General features: G+C 45.1%; 1 long non-coding RNA gene and 1 pseudogene across 6 annotated transcripts; one reads left to right on the top strand and one right to left on the bottom strand.

Annotated features, from left to right (window-relative positions):
* The first annotated feature begins 655 nt into the window (after window positions 1-655).
* Window positions 656-11,668, top strand: LOC136476681 (uncharacterized). 6 transcript variants are annotated; one of them, XR_010763701.1, is made up of 9 exons: window positions 656-1,201; window positions 1,301-1,532; window positions 4,156-4,219; window positions 5,675-5,751; window positions 8,343-8,422; window positions 8,529-8,595; window positions 8,783-8,874; window positions 8,996-11,053; window positions 11,177-11,668. It is a non-coding gene; the product is annotated as an uncharacterized lncRNA (long non-coding RNA). The 6 variants fall into 6 exon arrangements; XR_010763697.1 differs by having other exon boundaries at window positions 5,688-5,751; window positions 11,177-11,667; XR_010763699.1 differs by having other exon boundaries at window positions 5,688-5,751; window positions 8,783-8,906; window positions 11,177-11,667.
* Window positions 11,669-13,670: 2,002 nt separating this feature from the next.
* Window positions 13,671-17,604, bottom strand: LOC136472589 (tyrosine-sulfated glycopeptide receptor 1-like; annotated as a pseudogene).
* Between the last annotated feature and the right edge of the window lie 2,035 nt (window positions 17,605-19,639).

Raw genomic sequence — 19,639 nt, 5'->3', positions numbered from 1 at the left:
GAAAGCACAATTAATAACAGGTAACATCTCGATGAAATTCAAACACCCGAAACAAGAGTTGAAGATATGAGATCTGTTCGTTTCTCTTATAATCCGTACTTTTTAGCTTATTTTTTCAGTCAAAACAGTGTTGTTCTCTCACAACAAATCAGTCGGAACAGTATTTCGATTTATTTTTTCAGCGAAGCGAATTGGGCCACGACACAAAATTAGGTCGTCATCGTCGTCACCAAAGCTTTGCTGTTCATTCCGGGGAAGAAGCTTCAGCGTCGTCCTATCGAGGCAAAAATCTTGCTCAGGGTTGATGATGGTAGGCACAAAAAAGAAAAGAAAAAACTGCAAACGCAAGTCTTTACTTGGGCATTTGACAACAGCTTGGGCTGGCAGCGGATTTTTGTGGGGGAAACGGACGTTTCCGCTTTGGCCGGATCTCTCCCCAATTTCCTTCCGTCGTTCCGTGGACGATTTCTTTTCATACCCTGTACCGCTATAAACCAGTCCTGCGCTAAACTAGTCTGGACTCGAATTATTATTGTTCTCCCGCTAGCTTGTCGTGCACTGTAGCTGTTAATTAATTAATAAATAATCTGTATGTAAACCGTATACTCCTACGACGCTGTTGTTACTAATCCTAGGAGTATACAATATATATACCCCTCTCTCTCTGTCGGTTGGCCTACCATACCTATCGTCTTCCTCTTCGCTCCTTCCTCGTTCAATTCCCCTTCCTTCCACACAACTCCTCCGGTTCACCTCCCCCGGCTGTGTCTGGCTGGACCTTGTGGTCGCTCCCTCCAACCGGCCGGAGCACCATAGTGGGGTGGAAGTGGGAGGTCTTCCCCGGCTCCCTTGTTGGATGCAAGTCAAATCCGCGTTATCTCGAGCTCCATGACAGGAGGGGGGAGGCTTGAGATCTACGAATTCCTTCCAGTCCGTTCCATGCATGGAAGAAATCCCTCCATGTGAACATGTGATTCATCCACATATCACAGGGAGGGGAGGGGAGGGGAGGGAGCTAGGCGGAGGGCAGAAACCTGTGCCATGTTTCCCGGTCAGTTTCCAAGGATGTCTGGTGGCCGGCGGTCGCCGCCCGGCCCGTCAGTGACGGTCCAGGCCGCACCACGCTCAGATCTGCTACATCCGGATCGAAGCGGATGCGGTGGCCGGCGATGGCGACCAAGGATGATGAAAAATCTCAAAGGTAAGATAACTATCTATCTCGATCCAACACTAGTTACTCACTTACTCTACGCTAGCGATGCCGTTGGCTAAAGTGTGGATTACCTGTAACCAAATCCAGGACCTAAGAATTATCACCGCAGGAGGAGGAGCTGCGGTTGCTCCCGGCGCACGCCCAGGCAGGGGAGTTCTGCTTAGCAAGGAAGCCCCCCCTACGGTTGCTCCATCGGAGGCGCGGCGGTTGCTCTCCCGGGCGGCCGGACTGGCACCGGCGCTAGCGGGGTCTCGCCAGAACTCGGCTGACTTATCGGCCGCCGAGACCGCCGCGTTCTGAACCGACGCCGCGGCCCCTGGTGCGACACCTTCCTTCATGTACAGTTACGCTAGGCTGCTGGATTTAAATTCTCGCACACCAAAGATAGATCTCCGTCCATGGATGGATTCACACAAATCGATCTGCACATTCTGCTCGCAGCAGCGACACGGCGTTCTGCGACACCACAGAACAGGACCAGCGGCGGCGGCGTCTGAGGCCATGCTCTTCTGGCTCCCTTAGTCGCAGGTGCCACGGCGGCCCTATGCAGGCGCTCGTCTCGAGTGCGAGTCGAGGCTCGGCAGGCACCAAGCCTACTCCTCGAGGACAGAGTCTACACTTACACTCCTTGCAAAACAGAGTATACTCCTCTAGGGTGTAGAACAGAGTCTACACTCCCGCAGAACAGGGGAGAACAGAGTCTATCTACTCCTTTAGTGTGTATAACAGACTCTGCTCCTCAAGAACAGGGTATGGGTAGTAGTAACCTTCCTTACACTCCCCATATCCATGTTTATTTTCTTCTGATAAATCATACCACAGTCCCAGTGGCATCATTAGTCTGCATCGCGTTATTATATATTTTCCATCAACCCATCGTCTTTTGCTGTCTTTCGTTCGAGTGGATCCACAGGGCGTCAGCAGTGGGTGCTGCTGCTTCGACCCAACTCCATGAAGGCGCCGCTGCTTGCTGTAGGACATGCTCCCATCCTCCCCTCTCTCTCTCCTGCTGTTGCTCCTGCTGCAGGGAAGTTGTCTTTGCTGCTTGCTGACTCAGCTCCGGACAAGCGGGCGAGCTCGCCCCCAGGCAGGCGTGGCGTGGGCGACTGCAGTGGCGGGTGGGGCACGGCACGGGGGGTGGGGGTGGGGGGTGGTGTCAGCTTGGGGACAGCGGACAGGTGGTTGGGCTGTCTATTTCTTTAAATCTCATAGGTCCCACTTATGGATTCAACCTATGATTGAATGCATTGTGATGAATTTGATAGGTGACGAATGCATTGTGATGAATTTGATAGGTGACATCACATTATTGTAGAACAAGGGGTGATTTTATACATTGGAGATGCCCTAAGCTCGCCACGCTAAGCTGTGCTGTTAAGGGAACTGGAGATCTGGCTATCTGGGATGTTTTTGTTTATCATATTCATATATGTATCATCTCAACTTTGGAGGACACCGTATGCTGGACCCCACAGCAAGCTTGTTGTAAACTAGTCTACTCTGAACCTGAATTCCAAACTTTGTCCTGCGACTGCAATGGACAGATGCAACTGCAACTCCCTAGTTTTTTTTATAAAAAAAATTCGCAATATGCATTACACAATCATTTGAAAGCCTCCTTCCTCAGGCAAGCCTTGTCTCAATCTTGTCGAGCAAAGATTTGAAGCCAGCAGATGCATTTGGCTAGGCAGCTAACTGCCTCTGGGCTAGCAAAATTTTTCCAGTGATTTTTGCTATCTATCGCTCGAGCGAGCCAAATTGGGTACCGTTGCCTTTGAGCTTGAGTGGTTGTCAACCCCATCAATAAAGATGAGCCACTTGTATTACTGCATCGCCGGTGCTGATAGGCTTTTCATCGATTCAGGATTGCAGTCATGTTTATAGTGTTTTCATTTCAGTGCGTTGACCTAGAATTACTCTATAAATTTGCGATCCTTATTCAATACCTGTATGGCTTTGTTTGTGTATTGGTCCTGCCTCCAAAGGCAGCAGTTCTCCCTTTGACTAGATGTGTTTGGAATTCTGGTCTTTATTTGTAGTCATGATGCAATGTAGCTTTTCCTATTCAGAAAATGTGGGTTTCAAATCATATGTAAATTCAATTCTCTAGAATAGAAGACAAGAGGGCGGTGAGGCTTAGCAATTAGGATATGTTTGTCCTGTGTCATCTCCAGCCTTTGCTGCTTGGTAAATAGTTTTCTGCAATTCGCATATGTATCCTTTTTAGTATGCTTTCGCATATGTATCCTTTTTAGTAAACAGAGCATGAGAGGCCGAGACGAGGAAAGTAAGTGTTTCGATTGATAGGGATTCATAGTGAGGACTGCTATTAGAAGCAGTGGCGATATGTACTTGCCATGGAGAAAATAAAAGTTGTCTGTCTTCCCTTATTTTGTTTTAGGATTGATTGAAATGCATAAGTGGCTTATACTAAAGAGCTAATTCCACCTTGGCTATTGCCGAGCTGCAGACTAGACCTTCGCATATTCATAAATTCACACTGCCATGATTTGCTGTTAAAAGCAGTGATAGTTTGCAGCAAATGTACATAGACAATTAATTCTCTCTTTTTTCCTGGTATATTTTTCTTAGACTGGAGTGAAATTGTCCATTGGTTCACAACTTAATGCCTCCTTGGCCGTTTGTGGGCTCCAAATTAGTGTGAACAGCCAGATTTTCAATTGGTTTAGTTGGTGGTCCAGTTTTGGTTTCCATCACCTCGGTTGCAAGATGAATCCTATGTAATCCTTTATTTTTGCGTGGCCAGTGTTTGTTGTGCTACTGAATCTAATTGAATTGAGTTTGGTTTGGTCCAGTTTTGGGGTTCATCACGGCATCACCTGGGTTGCAAGACGAATCCTATATATTCCTTTATTTTTGCATAGCCAGTGTTTGTTCTGCTACTGAATCTTATTGAATTGAGTTTGGTTTTACTCTTGCAGCTCAGGGATGCAAACGCTAATCAGCTAATGCTGGCATGTTTCTTGCTGTCCTGCTCTAATGAAGGTAGGATACTCCCTCGAAATTGTGGTTGTATGGTGCATTTCTTTTATATCTAAGCATGTTGCATTGGAGCATCGTCCCTTTATGAAACAGTGGAGTTGGAGGTTGTATATGTGTGCAGTTTTGTTTATCTTTTTTTTAATACAATATTTTCATTCATAACCAATAGTTCTGTAGACTACTTTTTGTCATGTAGCCCATTCAAGATCAATATGGTAACTATATAATTATAAGCAGTTAAGCACATGGTTTAGCCTAGACAAAGTTCAGTTCATCATTACCTGATCATGTGCCAGCAACATGGTTATAAACTAAATTTTAATTTTTCCTTGCATGCCATCTGGAACTAGAATGCACATAGATGTAGATCAGTGTTGACTATTTGCCTTAAGTTATTTATTTGTGTACTTGCTATTTTTCATAGGTTCTGCAAAAACTCCACAAGAGGTATTGTGTCGTTCAGAAGAACATGATAAAATATGGGTCATGTAATTTTATATGGGTAGCACATGTGTGATGCAATTTCATGAGTCCTTGTATTTCACACACAGGTTTAGAATTTATTCTAAAAAAAATGTATAGCCTTGGTATTTGATCAATTAGGTTAACTTAGACTTCTATACCCAGGTAGCAGCACAAAAACTTGACGCATTAGCTGCATACTATAGCCAAGCATATAGTTCGCTGCAAGTGGTGTTGAACAATTGCTAATTGTAAGAGCAAATACATTGCTGCACAAAAAGATTTCACGTGTTGACTTTTGCCTCTGTTTAAAGATTTAGGCCGTGCATCCATGATTGGCATTGTGCTTGTACAATGCCAATATTATGAATTATTAGCCCCCCCCCCCCCCCCCCCCCCCCCCCCGGTTTAGTAATTTCGTGGGCATGTAAGGCTATGTTTTAGAATTCTCTGCTCCACCTTTTTCATTTCTGCTCCAAACTTCGCTAGCCAAATAAGAACAACTCCACCAGCTCTGCTCCAGAAAAAGAGGTGGAGTTCGTAAAGCACCTAAAAGGGTGCTCTAGAAACTCCAGGTTTTGTGGAGCTACTCCATGGTGGAGTTGGAGTTGGTGGAGCATTCGCAAATATGCCCTAACTTTACTTAGTGAAGGTTTATTTATGTCTTTTTGAAATTGGCATCATACAACAGAGCTACTATAAGCTTGATATCTCATACCGAAATGACCATCATCGCTTCCTATGGCTATGAGCACGCTATAGATGACGATCATTCACATGCAGCTCCAGTGACCCAACCTGATACTTCCAAATCAATTTACTCACACAACAGCAACAGATGCACCTACATCAACATCAAGTTCTGATATGGAATTGCTCCAATACATAAGTTATTATTTCCCGTGTAGTGTACCCACCCATGTATCCCATTTTATCATGAATTTTGTTCTTCCCCACCAGCATATGAAATCCCTATAAATCAACATTTCAGTGCAGTCTCTTCTTGCAGGTACTGATGGAACTGTCAAGAAACAACAATCATTGAACATATGGAGACTCTCTGCAAGCTAGAGGTAAATATTGTGTTTATTTCGTACAATATCAGTAGACAAGCAGAGAAACCTCACTGAACTGGTGACATGCAAAACCATTTACCAACCCAACGAATTTGATTTTATGTCAGGTGAATGCTAGTTTCTGAAATTATCATCATGTTCAACTCTATTGTGTCACAACATATGTGCAATCCTTCAAAAGTCAAGTAATTAAATATGAGACTACACAAATATATCTAAAATAAGCACATCAAATTTGCTCCACATCTTTCACCCTTCCCGTACACCACAGCAAGATAATCCTTAAAGGCAAGGCATCCGATGTACCTCACTAGCTATCAGTTATGGCAATAACAGTTCCCTAATACTATGATTCTTATAAAACAAAAGGAAATCCACATTTTTTTCCTTTACACCACCATGTCAGAAACTCAGAATAGCAGCAAGATAATTCTGAAAGGTAATGCATCCGATTGCCTCACTAGTTATCAGCTATGGCAATAACTATGATTCTTATAAAAAAGGAAACACATTGCTTTAGAGCACAGCCATGTATATGCCAAAATTGAATCTGAGGTATTCCATATTGCTCAGCCAAGCAGCTCTGACCTAAAATTGCTAGTCTTGCCAGAAGTTCAAATAATCAACATTTCATCCCACTACTGTATATGCCAAAATTTCATTCCACTACTGTATATGCCAAAAGTTCTGCTCTACTGTGTTTACTGTATAAACTGTGTTCAACGTAAGGCCTATATATGCCCCATTTGAAATGTTTAAAAAATGAACCAAATGATTACAGAGAGGCATATTATTTCAGGATATGGGTTATTTTTGCTAGCATGGAAAGAGAAATAATTGGCATGGCAGCAACGCAAATAGCATTACATGTATCTTCTAGCAAACCCATGCTTATAAAGTATCCAACAAACAATGAACAGAATTAACTCTCATTAACTGGAACAACTAGGATCTGATGGCTATAGCCTCTGCCCATAAAGGAAATAGCCTAAAAGCCATCCAATCAGACAAGAGATGGTGAATTGCATAGAGCACTCAGAAGCTAAATTGGAACTAGCACTCAGAAGCTAAATTGGAAGTAGCACTCACAAAAGCTAAATTGGAACTCATGTGTAAAAACCAATTGGAGACTTTGGAGAAACATAATGGTTTGAAAAATAAACCATTTAAAATCGGAAAAACTCCTTGAGTGCTCTACTATTTTTTGAACCATTTCAAATTTAGTTTATTTGTCAATGCACCTTTCCAATTTAGTTCATTTTTCAATGCACTTTTCTGTTTTATTGATTTTGAAACAAATACCTAGTACAGAGTAATGCATATTATGATTTTTTTCTGCCATCTAATCATTTTTTTTCTTGAAACAGCTGCCAAAACCTGAATGGGCTTATCTTATTTGGGACAGTCATAACTCTGAATATGCCATATCTAAAACAGAGTTCCAATTGCATGCTCTGAATATGCCATATGTAAAGCAAAGCTCTAATTGAATGCTCTGAATATGCCATATGTAAAGCAAAGTTCTAATTGCATGCTCCACATATGACTGATATAAAACACAAGGCAATACGAGGCACTAGGGAGGAATAACTGGACAACAATAAATGTAACATATTGGACAGCAATAAATGCTACATAGCAAATTCATTACGTGGATAGACAGATTCGAATGAAATTATTGAAACTCCCGTCAATGTCATCGCCACATAAAACGATAAGATCTGCCGATTCAAACGGCGAAAGTATATAAGTCTCACGAGAAATGATAAGATAGGTCATCTGATCAAAAACCCTAGGTATAGAACTGCGAAGTCAATCCATTGAAACCTGAACCCGATGGTTGGGCCCTCACCCCTCAGCGGCCGTGGCCTTGTCGTCCTTTTGCTGCACGCCTTTGGGCCGCGCGCTCCTGATCCTTCTTCTGGCGGTCAGTCTGCGCGTCGCGGCAGGCTTTGATGTGCCCGTTGAGCCACTTGATCTCGTACATCCCCCGCGGCAGCGAGCACGTCGAGCGCACTTGAACTCCACCTGCACATCGTTGAGATGGACCGCCCTTGGACGGCCCGCGTCCTCCCCGCCCGCTCCCTCTCCACCCGCAGCTCCCATCTCCGCTCCGCCGCCGCCGCCGGCTGGTGGATCTCGAGTCGCTTTCTCGCGTGCGAGAGTGGAACAGGAGAGAAAGTGGGCTGGGCTGCTAGGGATTTGGGCCGAAAGAGGCCCTCCTGTATATAATAGGTCCAGTAATCGGGTCCGTCCGGCCGGACCCCAACCCGTTAACCCCGTTCCCAACCAAACCAAAATATCAAAGCTGCTACGTAGCCCGTCCGTTAGCCCGCAACCGGCCACATGTCCCCTCCGCCGCTCCGCTTGCCGCGCCGAACTCCGCCCTCCGCCGTTCCCAGCTCCTCACGGCCAGCCGAGCGCGGGTCGAGCGGAGTGCCTCCCCTCCCTCGTTGCCGTGCGCGGTCTTCCTCCCTCTCCATTTCTCTGTGCTGCGCGTTCCCGGCCTTCCTCTGCACTGTGCTCGCCACCACCATGCTGTGGCTCTGTACCACGCTGACCACATATCTTGTTTTCCATGTTCACAGAGACAGCTGCACCATAATCCTGGGGCACTAGGATTCAATCGCACTGGGAACTGCTAAAGGGCTTGCTTGCCTCCTTAACTGTTAGTTGCTTGCTCGTGCTTTCTTCTCATTTTTCAGTTCTATGCATATCATCCACCGGCAATACATATATACGTTTGACATAATGATTTTTCTTTTTGTTTCCAGTGCCATAGGTTTATAATGCTAAACTATCTGACTTTGGCCTAGCAAAAGCTGGTCCTGATTCCTGAAGGTAATGAGACCCATGTATCAATGGGGGTGGTGGAACCTATGGTTATGCTGCCCCTGAATATGATGACTAGTGCTTTCCTCATTGTTTCCTCATTGTTTGAATATTACTTTGTAGAAAAAATTATAGTCACAAAAAGTATTATTCATAATGCATAATCTGATATCACATACATATCATTTCTCGACAGGTTTACTACTGCATGGTGTGCCTTTCTCCTGTGGATCATCTCTTGAAGATGCTTAGATCCTAGATTTCTCTAATGCAGCTCAAACAAGAAAGGTAAAGATTAATATCTGAAGCACACATTTCAGGTTCTTAACTTTTCTCTTATGTGTAATAAGATGTTTACTTGTAATCCCTATGTGCCCGTCATTTATTCCGTTTCTATTTCTATTTCCAGTTCCAGATATTATAGGTTTGCAATCCAAGGTAATCTATGTGCAAAAAGTCTTGATGGCACAAAAGACTGATGAGGAATGTCTTTGGGCAGGTTTACCAGTGCAAGTCCCACGTATTGCTCAAATGTTCTTTGGTGTTGCTGTACAAACCACAGTTGGTAATGGAACTTTAACTAAATTCTGGCTGGACTGCTGACCAATCTCTTTGGGAATCTCACCAGTGAAGTCATTATTGCCTAGTTTCAGCACTTTAGGAAAAGCACTAGGCGTGCAGTATTGAAGTGATTGAGGTGTATAAAGCGGATAAACAGGCAGCTCAAAGACATCTAGTGCAACCCTGCCTGTTTTTAGCATTGGCAGCTCCATTAGGGCTGTTGGAATTTCACCTGTATTGATATGTCTATATAGAAGAGGGAGTCTAGGTTTCCTATCCAGTCAGGTTTCCTCTCCAAGTTTTTGAGCTTAGATAACCAAGGAGGCATTTTCCCAGACAAAGAACAATCATTCATGGAAAAAACCTGAAGATTTTCAAAACCTTCAATTATATCATCCTCGGGCATGATCTCATGCTTAAAGTTGAGTCCAATTAACAAGCTGGTCAGGTTCCTTCAACTCCTAAGGATCTGAAATGCACTTGTGATATTTGTAAGGGAGATGTCAACAAGGGATAGGAATGAGAGGGACTTCAAATTGCTGATTTTTTCTGACAACTGGCCATGGAACCTATTGGAGGATAGTCGTAGTGCAGTTAGATTTTTGCGTGAGTAGATGCTTTCTGGAATTGTTCCATTGAATTTGTTCCCCATAAGATCTAAGGTTTTTAGATTTGGTAAGTTGGAGAAATTGACCTTGGTGAGTTCTCCACAGAAACTGTTGCTCTTGAGGTCGATAATTTGGAGTTTTGTGCACTTGCTCAGAGTTGATGGGAGTTCCCCAGACATGTTGTTGTTGTTGCCCAAACAAATCTCTTCCAGTCTCGTAAGCTCACCTATTGAATCTATATATCACCACTGAACTCATTCCCTTAAGGGTTACCAGATTTTTCAGCTTACTGATGTCGCTGATGGATCCTTCCAACTGATTATTTGGAAAAGAGAGGTGTTCCAATAGGGCAATATGGAGAAGGTCATCTGGAAGAGTCCCACTGAGGTTGTTGTCCCCAACACTTAGAGATGTGAGATTGGATCAATTACTGAGCCCTGGAGGGACACTTCCACTGAAGTGGTTGTAGCTGAGTTCAAGCGCAGCAAAGGATGTGACACTGATACAGAAGGTATCTGCCCGGTGAAGCTGTTGTTGCTCACATTTAGCACAACCAGACTCTTCATCGCGTCCCTTGTGGTGGATGGAAACTGTTCTGAAAACAAGTTGCTCGAGATGTTCAGTACCTTGAGAGGCCAGAGAGGGGTTGAATATTGCAGCTCTTGCAGGCCTCCATTGAGTTGATTGAAGTTGACATCAAGGACGATGATGGTACTGGACGACATCAATTCCAATGGTAGGACACCGGACAGCAAATTGTAGGATAGGTTGAGCCTCAGTAGGCCACTGAGATTGCCGAGGAATGGTGAGATTCCCCCCTCAAGGCTCCTAGATGCCAAGAAGACATCGGTGGCCATCCTGTATGGACTGCACGTGATACCTTCCCAAGTGCAGCAATCTGTGCCATTCTGCCATGAGTTGGTGAGCCCACCGTCCTGCGAGAGCCCTGCGGAGAAGTGTAGGAGGGAGTTACTCTCCTGCTCCGTGCAAGAACTTGTCGGAGATGCCAAGAAGAGGAGCAGCAACATGAGAGCAAGGCCAAGGAAACTCATGGGAAATCTGCTGCTGTATTTCATGAATGAGAAATGGGGAGTCCACATGTTTTCTTTTCTCAAGGAATCAGCATGGAAGCATAAGCATAGGCGTAAGCTGTGCCCAGAGAGTTTATAAATTTAACTGAGATAGGATGAAGAAAGAGCACGAAGTACAAAAAGGAGCAGCGGCTGCTACAGGCACATCCTTGTCTGGATTTTACATCTGCTACAACACTTTGTAAGCTGATTTCCATGTGCCAAATGGTACGTAATACTAGGACTAGCCATCCATGATTGATTGCTTTTAAAAATGCTACAGCATGTCTTTTACTTTTTGTTTGGGATCACTTCTGTTATCAGTTCCATTATAACAAACCTGCCTTACAGACAAAATCTTGAACGAAGGACACACCCCTTGGAGGGACAAATCGCACGCAATAATTCAAAGCGTCCATTTGTGTGGGGTATGAACATGGCTACAGAAGGGCAAGTGATGGAGGGCGAGATAGATGAATTTATGCTGAGTGCTATGGTTCTTATTGACCCAAGGAAGCGTTTACTTTTTGGCTGTCGTCATAATCAAGCCTAGCTAGCTGTGGCTGTGGTACGCGTTTGACAATTGAAATTTTCCATTGTGCTGGCACCTGTGGCCCTGTGGGTTTCTGGTGGATACTGGATGACAACGACCTGGTTTAAATGTATGTCGGACTCAGCTGGTGATTTCAGGCCGGCTTCGGCTTTGTATCAAACTCACTAACTCGGTAAATATCTCAGAAAAAAATACCGCATACAATTTTTTCTATCTTTTTTTGTAAAGTACCTTGTCTTGTAGGCAATAATTTGTGAGTTTAGTGCAAATGTGGTGGTCGTATAAAGTTCATTTTCACTCCAAATCTTCATTGTGGCTGCTCTGCTATAATGGTTTGGGCAGTCTGCACAAATGGTTTGTGATGTAAACAGCTCTCATATATACTAACGCGTGCAGTACCAGGCCGAAAACGATTTGGCTACTTTCGTGGCTCTATTTGAACCTAAGTATTAGACAATAATTTTTATCACACTTTTTGTTTGTGTTTCTGCACTATGCATAATAAATAAAATTATAATTACCTGTGAATGCAATTCTTCACTTGTAAAACAGACATGATCAATTTTTGGACTTCAGAGTAAAAATATGTATTTATACTGTATATAATAAAGTTCAACACCAGAGGTGGCTAAATCAGTATGCTAAATATTCTGTACAAAACTGATGCTGGTATCAGTTTTATTTTTGGAGATATTTTTTCCTTAAGGGCCTGTTCGGTTAGTGTGGAACGAGGCCAGGAATTATTCCTGCTGATCAATGTTATACAAATTAGACAATCGTTCCGGTTGGAAATCGTTCCAGGTGTCCATTCCAAGATATCCGAACAGGCCTAAAGGATGGAGATTGCTAAAAGAAAAAAGAAAAAGTTCATATTACCTCCCTCAACTTTTGCGAAAGTCTAATTTTCCTCCCTGAACTCTAAAACCGGGTAAGCCACCTCCCTGAACTTTTAAAATCGTTCGTTTTACCCCCTGATCGGTTATAAGTAGCTTTTCAAAGGCGGTTTTTTTATTTTTTATTTATTTTGGCTGAATCTTTGAAAAATCATAGTAAATCATAAAAATGAAAAGTCCAATTTTGTTGGACTCTACATGAGTAGATCTAAAGATACATAAGAAAATTTGTTCTAAAACACACCATATTATATGTTCACTGTTTAGATCTACTCATGTGGAGTCCAACAAAATTGGATTTTTTATTTTATGATTTTTCTGTGATTTGCTATGATTTTCCAAAGATTCAGCCAAAATAAATAAACAAGAAAAAGATAAAATCGCTTTTGAAAACTGCTTATAACCAGTCAGGGAGGTAAAACGAATGGTTTTAAAAGTTCAGGGAGTGGTTTTAGAGTTTAGGGAGGACTAGTGAGGTAACGTGGACTTTTTGAAAGAAAAAAATCAAAATGTTATCCTTTCCTCGCGGCCTCACCAACATGGGCCCGCTTGCCGGTCCATACGTACGCGAAATCGGCCTTTTCTCCCTTCACCACGTTTCGCGTTTCCGCTTCCTTTCCCCGCGCCGCACCGGCGAACGGCGGCGCTGCCGTTTCTGGAGGTCCGCGCGGCCGAACGGAGAGCCAGCTGCGCGCCTACTTGGGTCAGCTCATCACCTCTCTTGCCTTCTATTCGCTTGTTGTAGTGTGGGGCGATGTTATTGGGTGGGACTACTCTGTACCCTCTACTTGATTCACCACTTCATCAGTGATTTCGATGCGTTGAGAGAGATTTCCGAGCACATATAGGTTTTAGCAGAGCGCTCGACTCTGATGTCGCAACTACAGGCTGAGGATGGCGTGGTCGCGGATTGGGGATGGGCCTTCACATCGGGAGGCATTATCGACCTTTGCCGTTTCGGTGTTGGTGACTCCCTATTTGATTGTCGCACTGTTTCGATCCTGATTTGTCGAGGATGCTGCTGCTTTTTTATCACTACTACCTTTCCGGTTTGCATTTAGTTGGCAGTTTTGACACTGCAACTGTAGCCGCATAAATGACCAAATATTTTTTTTACACCAGAAATTCATGGGAACAAATCGAGGTGGAACTGAATAGTTTTCAGTAACCTATGTTTCACTCATGATTAGTCTTACAATGTAGCTTGTTTCTCATGAATTGTTATGGACGGTTGTTCACGAGAGGGGGTCAGAGAGGTGAATTTAACAAAGTCTATCAGTCTGTTGAGATGTACAAAAGGTAGTGTGATAAGTCAGCAGAACTAGTGCTTGTGAACCTATACATCTTATACACTAAAAGCAAGTACATCTTATGCACTCAAGTACACTTATCATGCACATTACTCTGTATTCACTGAAATATCTTGCATGTTCAGGTTGGCGGCTATGCTGTCCAGGCAAGAGACTACTTCCTGTATTATTGGCGTCATCGATGGATTATGGTTGACACACTGGCAAGCAACAGCACCTTCAACATTTGCTCCTCATACCCTGTGCCCCGTAGTGCTGCATCCAGAACTTCAATATGTTTCCTTCTGATCTCATCTCCCATACCCACTGGACGAGTTCTTTTGACACAAACGAGATTGGAACGGGCAACTGGCCTGTGAGCAGTTCAAGCAGGGCTACCCCAAAACTGTACTTATCGCCTCTCAGGGTAGCCACCCAACCTTGCCCATACTCAGGGGGGATGTAACCAAGAGTGCCAACTAACTCAGTTGTAACATGCGTTCTGTTGGGGAGGATCAATCTGGATAGCCCAAAATCTGCAACACAGGCTTTGAATTCTTTGTCCAGTAGGATGTTGCTGTCACGGTGAACAATGTGAGGCTTGCACACATTGTGGATGTATATGACAGACCCTGGCTTGCTCCTTGTGCCATCTTAGCCTCCTCGGCCAATCAAGAAATGAATTCGCATTATCATCCCTGTTGTGGAGCCAATCATCCAGGCTGCCATTCTCCATGTAGCCTTGAATCTCCCTGGATGCAATAGCCCTAGAGTGGCACGAGATTGTCATGCTGCACCATGGGGAGTGCATCAACTTCTGCATAGAATTCCCTATCCATCAGACACATTTCACTGCTAAGTTTCTTTATGGTGACCTTGGAGCCATCAGATAATGCAGCTTTGTAGACTAGCCCGTAACCTCCACAGCCTATGATATTTTCCTTGCTATAAAGTTATTTGTAGCCTTCACCAGATCAGTGAATGTGAGCTTATTTGCTTCTCCCTTGCCTCGTGAAACCATCACCAAGGATTGCTCTGAATTGAGGTTGGATGGCATTCCTCGTATGACATTCTCATTGTTGCTCCTGTTTTTGTTCATGAAATTTGTAGTCCCGAAGAAGAAAAAGAAGCAAGCTAGCAAGAATAGAATGGCAATCCCTCCAAAAGTTATGCCAAATGCAAGCACAAAGATAGCTTATAGCTTTTTTTGTTTTGCCGCTTCTTGGAGCCCAATGTTATTTTACCTGAACTATTTGCAAGCATTGGACCACACAATTTTGGGTTTCCGTAAAAGCTAGAGTTTGGAAATGTGCTAAGCTGGCCTAAAGTTGGAACAGAGCCTTCTAGGTCATTATTGGAAACATTGAATTGAGAAAGGAAGTGCAGACCCTTCAGTGCATCTGGAATTGTAGCAGTGAGATTATTGCTTGATAAGTTGAGCACCTGCAGATTTGTGAGGTTGCTGATTGATTGAGGGATCTCTCCATATAGTTTGTTGGAGCTCAAATTGACTGAAAGGAGTGCTTTTAACTGACCAATCTCTTTTGTGATGGTGCCAGTGAAGTTGATGTTGCGTAGATTTAGCTCTTTAGGGAAGGCATTGGGAATGCGGTATTGAAGTGACGGATCCTTATAAACAGCCAGCTCAAAAACCTTTGGTGCAACATTGTCTGTTTTTAGCATTTGCAGATCTGTTAATGCTGTTGGAATTTCTCCTGTAAGGGTGTTGCTTGATAAATCTACATAGAAGAGGGAATTTAGGTTGGTGATCCAGTCAGGTATTGGTCCGGTTAGTTTATTGTTATATAAAAATGGTATCTCCAAATTTGTGAGCTTTGCTAACCATTGGGGTATCTTTCCAGAATCCAGACAATGAACAATAACTCATGGAAAGGACCTGGAGTTTCTCAAAACCATCAATTATTTCATCCTCTGGCATGGCCTCGTTCTTGAAGTTATACCCAATTAGCAAGGTGGTTAGGTTCCTGCAACTGCTAAGGATTTGAAGTGCAGCTGTGATATTTGTAAGGTTGATGTCAACAAGTGATAGGAATGAGAGAAACTTGAGACTGCTAATTCTTTCTGACAACTGGCCATGGAACTTATTTGCAGATAGCCGCAGTGCAGTTGGATTGCTGCATGAATATATGCTTTCTGGGATTATTCCAGTAAAGTTGTTCCACACATGATCCAAGGTTTTTGGATTGGGCAAGTTGGAGAAATCAACCTTGGTGAGTTCTCCACAGAAATTGTTGTTCTTGAGGTCGATGGTTATAAGATTTCTGCAATTGCTAAGAGTTGATGGAAGGTTCCCAGACATGTGATTGTAGTCCAAATGAATCTCCTCCAGTCTCTCGATCTCACCTATAGAATCTGGGATATTGCCACCAAATCCATTCCCTCCAAGGTCTAGGGTCACCAAATTAATGAGTTTGCTGATACTACTACTGAGTGATCCTTCCAATTGATTTTTTGGAAAAGAGAGGTGCTCCAACATGGTAATATTGAAGAGCTCATCCGGAAGAGTCCCACTGAAGTAGTTATGCCCAGCATTAAGAGATGTCATCATGGAACAATTGCTAAGGCCTGGAGGGAACTTCCGCTGAACTGATTGTAGCTGAAGTCAAGCATAGCAAAGGATGGTGCACTGACACAAAGCACAGTTGGTATAGGCCCAATAAAATGTTGTTGCTAGCGTTGAGTGCAACCAGATTCTTCACGACCTCCCATGTACTCGATGGAAACTGCCCTGTAAACAAGTTACTTGAGATGTTCAGTACCTGCAGAGGCCGTACAGAGGCTGCAGATGTCTGATCTTGCAGGTCTCCACTCTCCACTGAGTTGGTTGAAACTGATGTCAAGCACAGTGATGCTGTTGGACAACACCAATTCCAGCGGTAGGCCACCAGACAACAAGTTATAGGATAGATTGAGGCGCAACAAGCCCGTGAGGTTACGAGGAATGGTGAGATGAATCCCTGAAGGCTCCTAGAAGCCAAGAAGACATCTGTGACCATCTTGTCTGGACTACAGGCAACGCCTTCCCATTTGCAGCAGTCTGTGCCATTCTTCCATGACATGGTGAGGTTGCCGTCCTGCAAGAGCCCTGCGAGGAACTGGAGCAGGGAGTTGCTCTCGTGCTCGGTGCAAAAGCTTGTGGGAGAGGCCAAGAAGAGGAGCAGAACAATAGCAAAGGCAAGGGAAATCGTGGGAAATCTGCTGCCGTATTTCTTGCGTGAGAATTGGAGTGGCAGCATGTTTTTTTCGCTCCCAAGATATGAACATGGGAGAAAGAGGCATAAGTTGTGCTCTGAGAAGCCATAGGTCCATTTTTGCGTCTGATGGAGAAAGAGCATGAGGGTTGAGGAACAAACAGAGCAGCTGCTGTTCATTTTTGTTTGATCCTCTCAGCCAGGTCGTTGTCAAGTCACCAAAAGAAAATACTAGCCAAGGATTAGTTGCTACAGCGTTTTCTGAGTTCACACCATGATGTCGTGTCTGAGTTGCCTGGCTTCCATGTGTGAAACAGGAATACAGTAAGTGTAACAGTCATCCATGATTAGTTCAGGAACAAACATGATTTCAGGGCAACAATGTGCAAACGGTAGAGTCTTACCGCCTATGACCGGAAGGTCCCGGGTTCGAGTCGTGGTCTCCTCGCATTGCACAAGCGAGGGTAAGGCTTGCCACCGACACCCTTCCTCAGACCCCGTACAGAGCAGGAGCTCTCTGCACTGGGTACGCCCTTAATGAATTCCTCAAATCTGCAACTGCAAGCAGAATCCATGAGCATCATGTAAAGCATGCATTCAAAGCAGGGTGCTCATGCTTTTTCGGTTGTTTATCCTTCTCTTCTCTTATGAAATCCTACCGTGTTCTTGGGGGCACATATTCAAAGTAGGCATCCATGTCATGACCGACGTGGCTGCAGTGGGGCAAGTAGACACACGAAGATTGCAGATTTAAGAACTCTGAACTTCTGTTTCTAGAATTTACCATGCCATAATCTGAAATTCTGAACTGCATTCGTGCAATTTAGTATGATTTAAGACCTGGAGCATCTCAGGATCAGTAGGTACACAATATGTGTCGGAAAGTATCTGAAGATGCAGAATACCTCTATGTTGAGCCTCTGAAAGCCTGTGGCAGACAATTGGAGCAAAAGAAGTAACGGAGAACCAGAGAGGACTATTTAGGGCCTTTGAATGTTTATGTCGCCTGTAGTTATCTATTGATAATAATGTTACCTATTTATGATCAGGATCTAAGTTTGGTACTCAACATATACAGATTTCAGAGTTCACATAGGACAATAAAAGGAGAGCGTGGCAACGCTGCGCCCATGTCTTTCTAACTGTTAGAATTAATTACCTCTTAGCCGTAATCTCTTAGTCCTATGCGCCACATCCAGGCTGGCCAGGCCCTTTGGGCTCTCCCTACTCTCCTATATATACGTGGAACTTCTTCTGTAATCTGATTAAGTAATTTAAGCCTACTGCCCTTCCTCTATTATGGTATCAGAGCTGCTGTTCAATGTCGAGCCACGCTGCCCGAGCGGAGATGCCGTCACGCTCGTGGATGACGTCTAGAAGGTCGGTGGAGATGGTGTTGAAGATCTAGGAGACGACCACGCAGTCCATGCGGGACCACGCTGGATTGTTGAAGAGGGAGGCGTCACTGAGGACGTGGTCCTTCAACGCGAAGCGGCCGAGGATGAGGAGGACGTAGCCGCGCCACCTGGAGTAGTTGGAGGACTGGAGGTCCAGAACGATTGGAATCAAGTTCTTGATGTTCTGGACAGCGGCAGCCTGGCTATGCATATGAGCGATGGCTGTGGCGTCGGAGGAGATGGAGTGATTGTCGCCGTCCTGAGAGTCGTCGTCGTGGAGGGAGTCCGTGCGAAGACGGTCCCGGAGGGCAGCGGCCTGCTGTTCCAGGGTGTCGGCCTGCGCGCGCTCCTTCTCGAGGGTGTCAGCGGCGGCACGAACGCGATCCTGAGCGGCAGCAGCGGACTTGAGGAGGTCGGCCTCCGTCTGAAGCTGCTGGCTGCGTTCGGTGTTGGTGGAGTGCAGGGAGGCGGCCTCCTCCTCCATCTTCTGGGTGGCGGCGAGAGCTTCATCACGAAGCTTGATCGCGGTAACCGCGGCGGAGGCGCCAGAGGTCGAAGTGGCCATGAGCGCGCGCGATCAAGCTTCGTGATGAAGCTCTCACCGCCGCCCAGAAGATGGAGCAGGAGGCCACCTCCCTGCACTCCACCAACACCGAACGCAGCAGCTTCAGATGGAGGCCGACCTCCTCAAGTCCGCTGCTGCTGCTCAGGATCGTGTTCGTGCCGCTGCTGACGCCCTCGACAAGGAGCGCGCGCAGGTCGACGCCCTGGAACAGCAGGCCGCTGCCCTCCGGGACCGTCTCCGCACGGACTCCCTCCACGACGACGACTCTCAGGACGGCGACGATCACTCTGGTCACCGTGGGATCCCCAGTCCCTCGCCAATGCCTTCAGCACCGTCACCCTCACCCCGCCACGGAACTCCTCGGACTGGGTGATCGACTCGGGAGCTTCGTCTCACATTGCCTCCAACCCTAGTATGATTACCGTATCTCCATCCTCCTCTTTTCCTTCCTTCATTGTTGTGGGAAATGGCGCCACTCTCCCGGTTGTTGGCACCGGATACTCCACTCTTCCTGGCCCTTTCCGTCTCAACAATGTCCTTATAGCTCCTGACATCATTAAAAATCTTCTTTCTGTTCGCAAGTTCACTACTGATAACTTTGTTTCTGTGGAGTTTGACCCTCTTGGTGTCTCTGTGAAGGATCTCCGTACCAGGAACACCCTCCTTCGATGTAACAGCTCACGGGCTCTCTACACCTTGCAGCTCCCGTCGTTGCCTTCTGATCCTTGTGCTCTTGTGGCCACTCCTTCTCCAACTACCTGGCATCGTCGTCTCGGCTACCCCGGCAAGGCTACCCTTCAGAGTCTCGCCCAGTCATCTTCCATTATCTGCAGCAAGTCTAAAGATGACTCCATCTGCCATGCCTGTTAGCTTGGGCGCCATGTTCGCTTGCCTTTTACTAGTTC

This window comes from Miscanthus floridulus, chromosome 8, assembly GCF_019320115.1.
Source record: "Miscanthus floridulus cultivar M001 chromosome 8, ASM1932011v1, whole genome shotgun sequence".
NCBI lineage: Eukaryota > Viridiplantae > Streptophyta > Magnoliopsida > Poales > Poaceae > Miscanthus > Miscanthus floridulus.
This window is presented reverse-complemented; position numbering and strand designations above follow the sequence as displayed.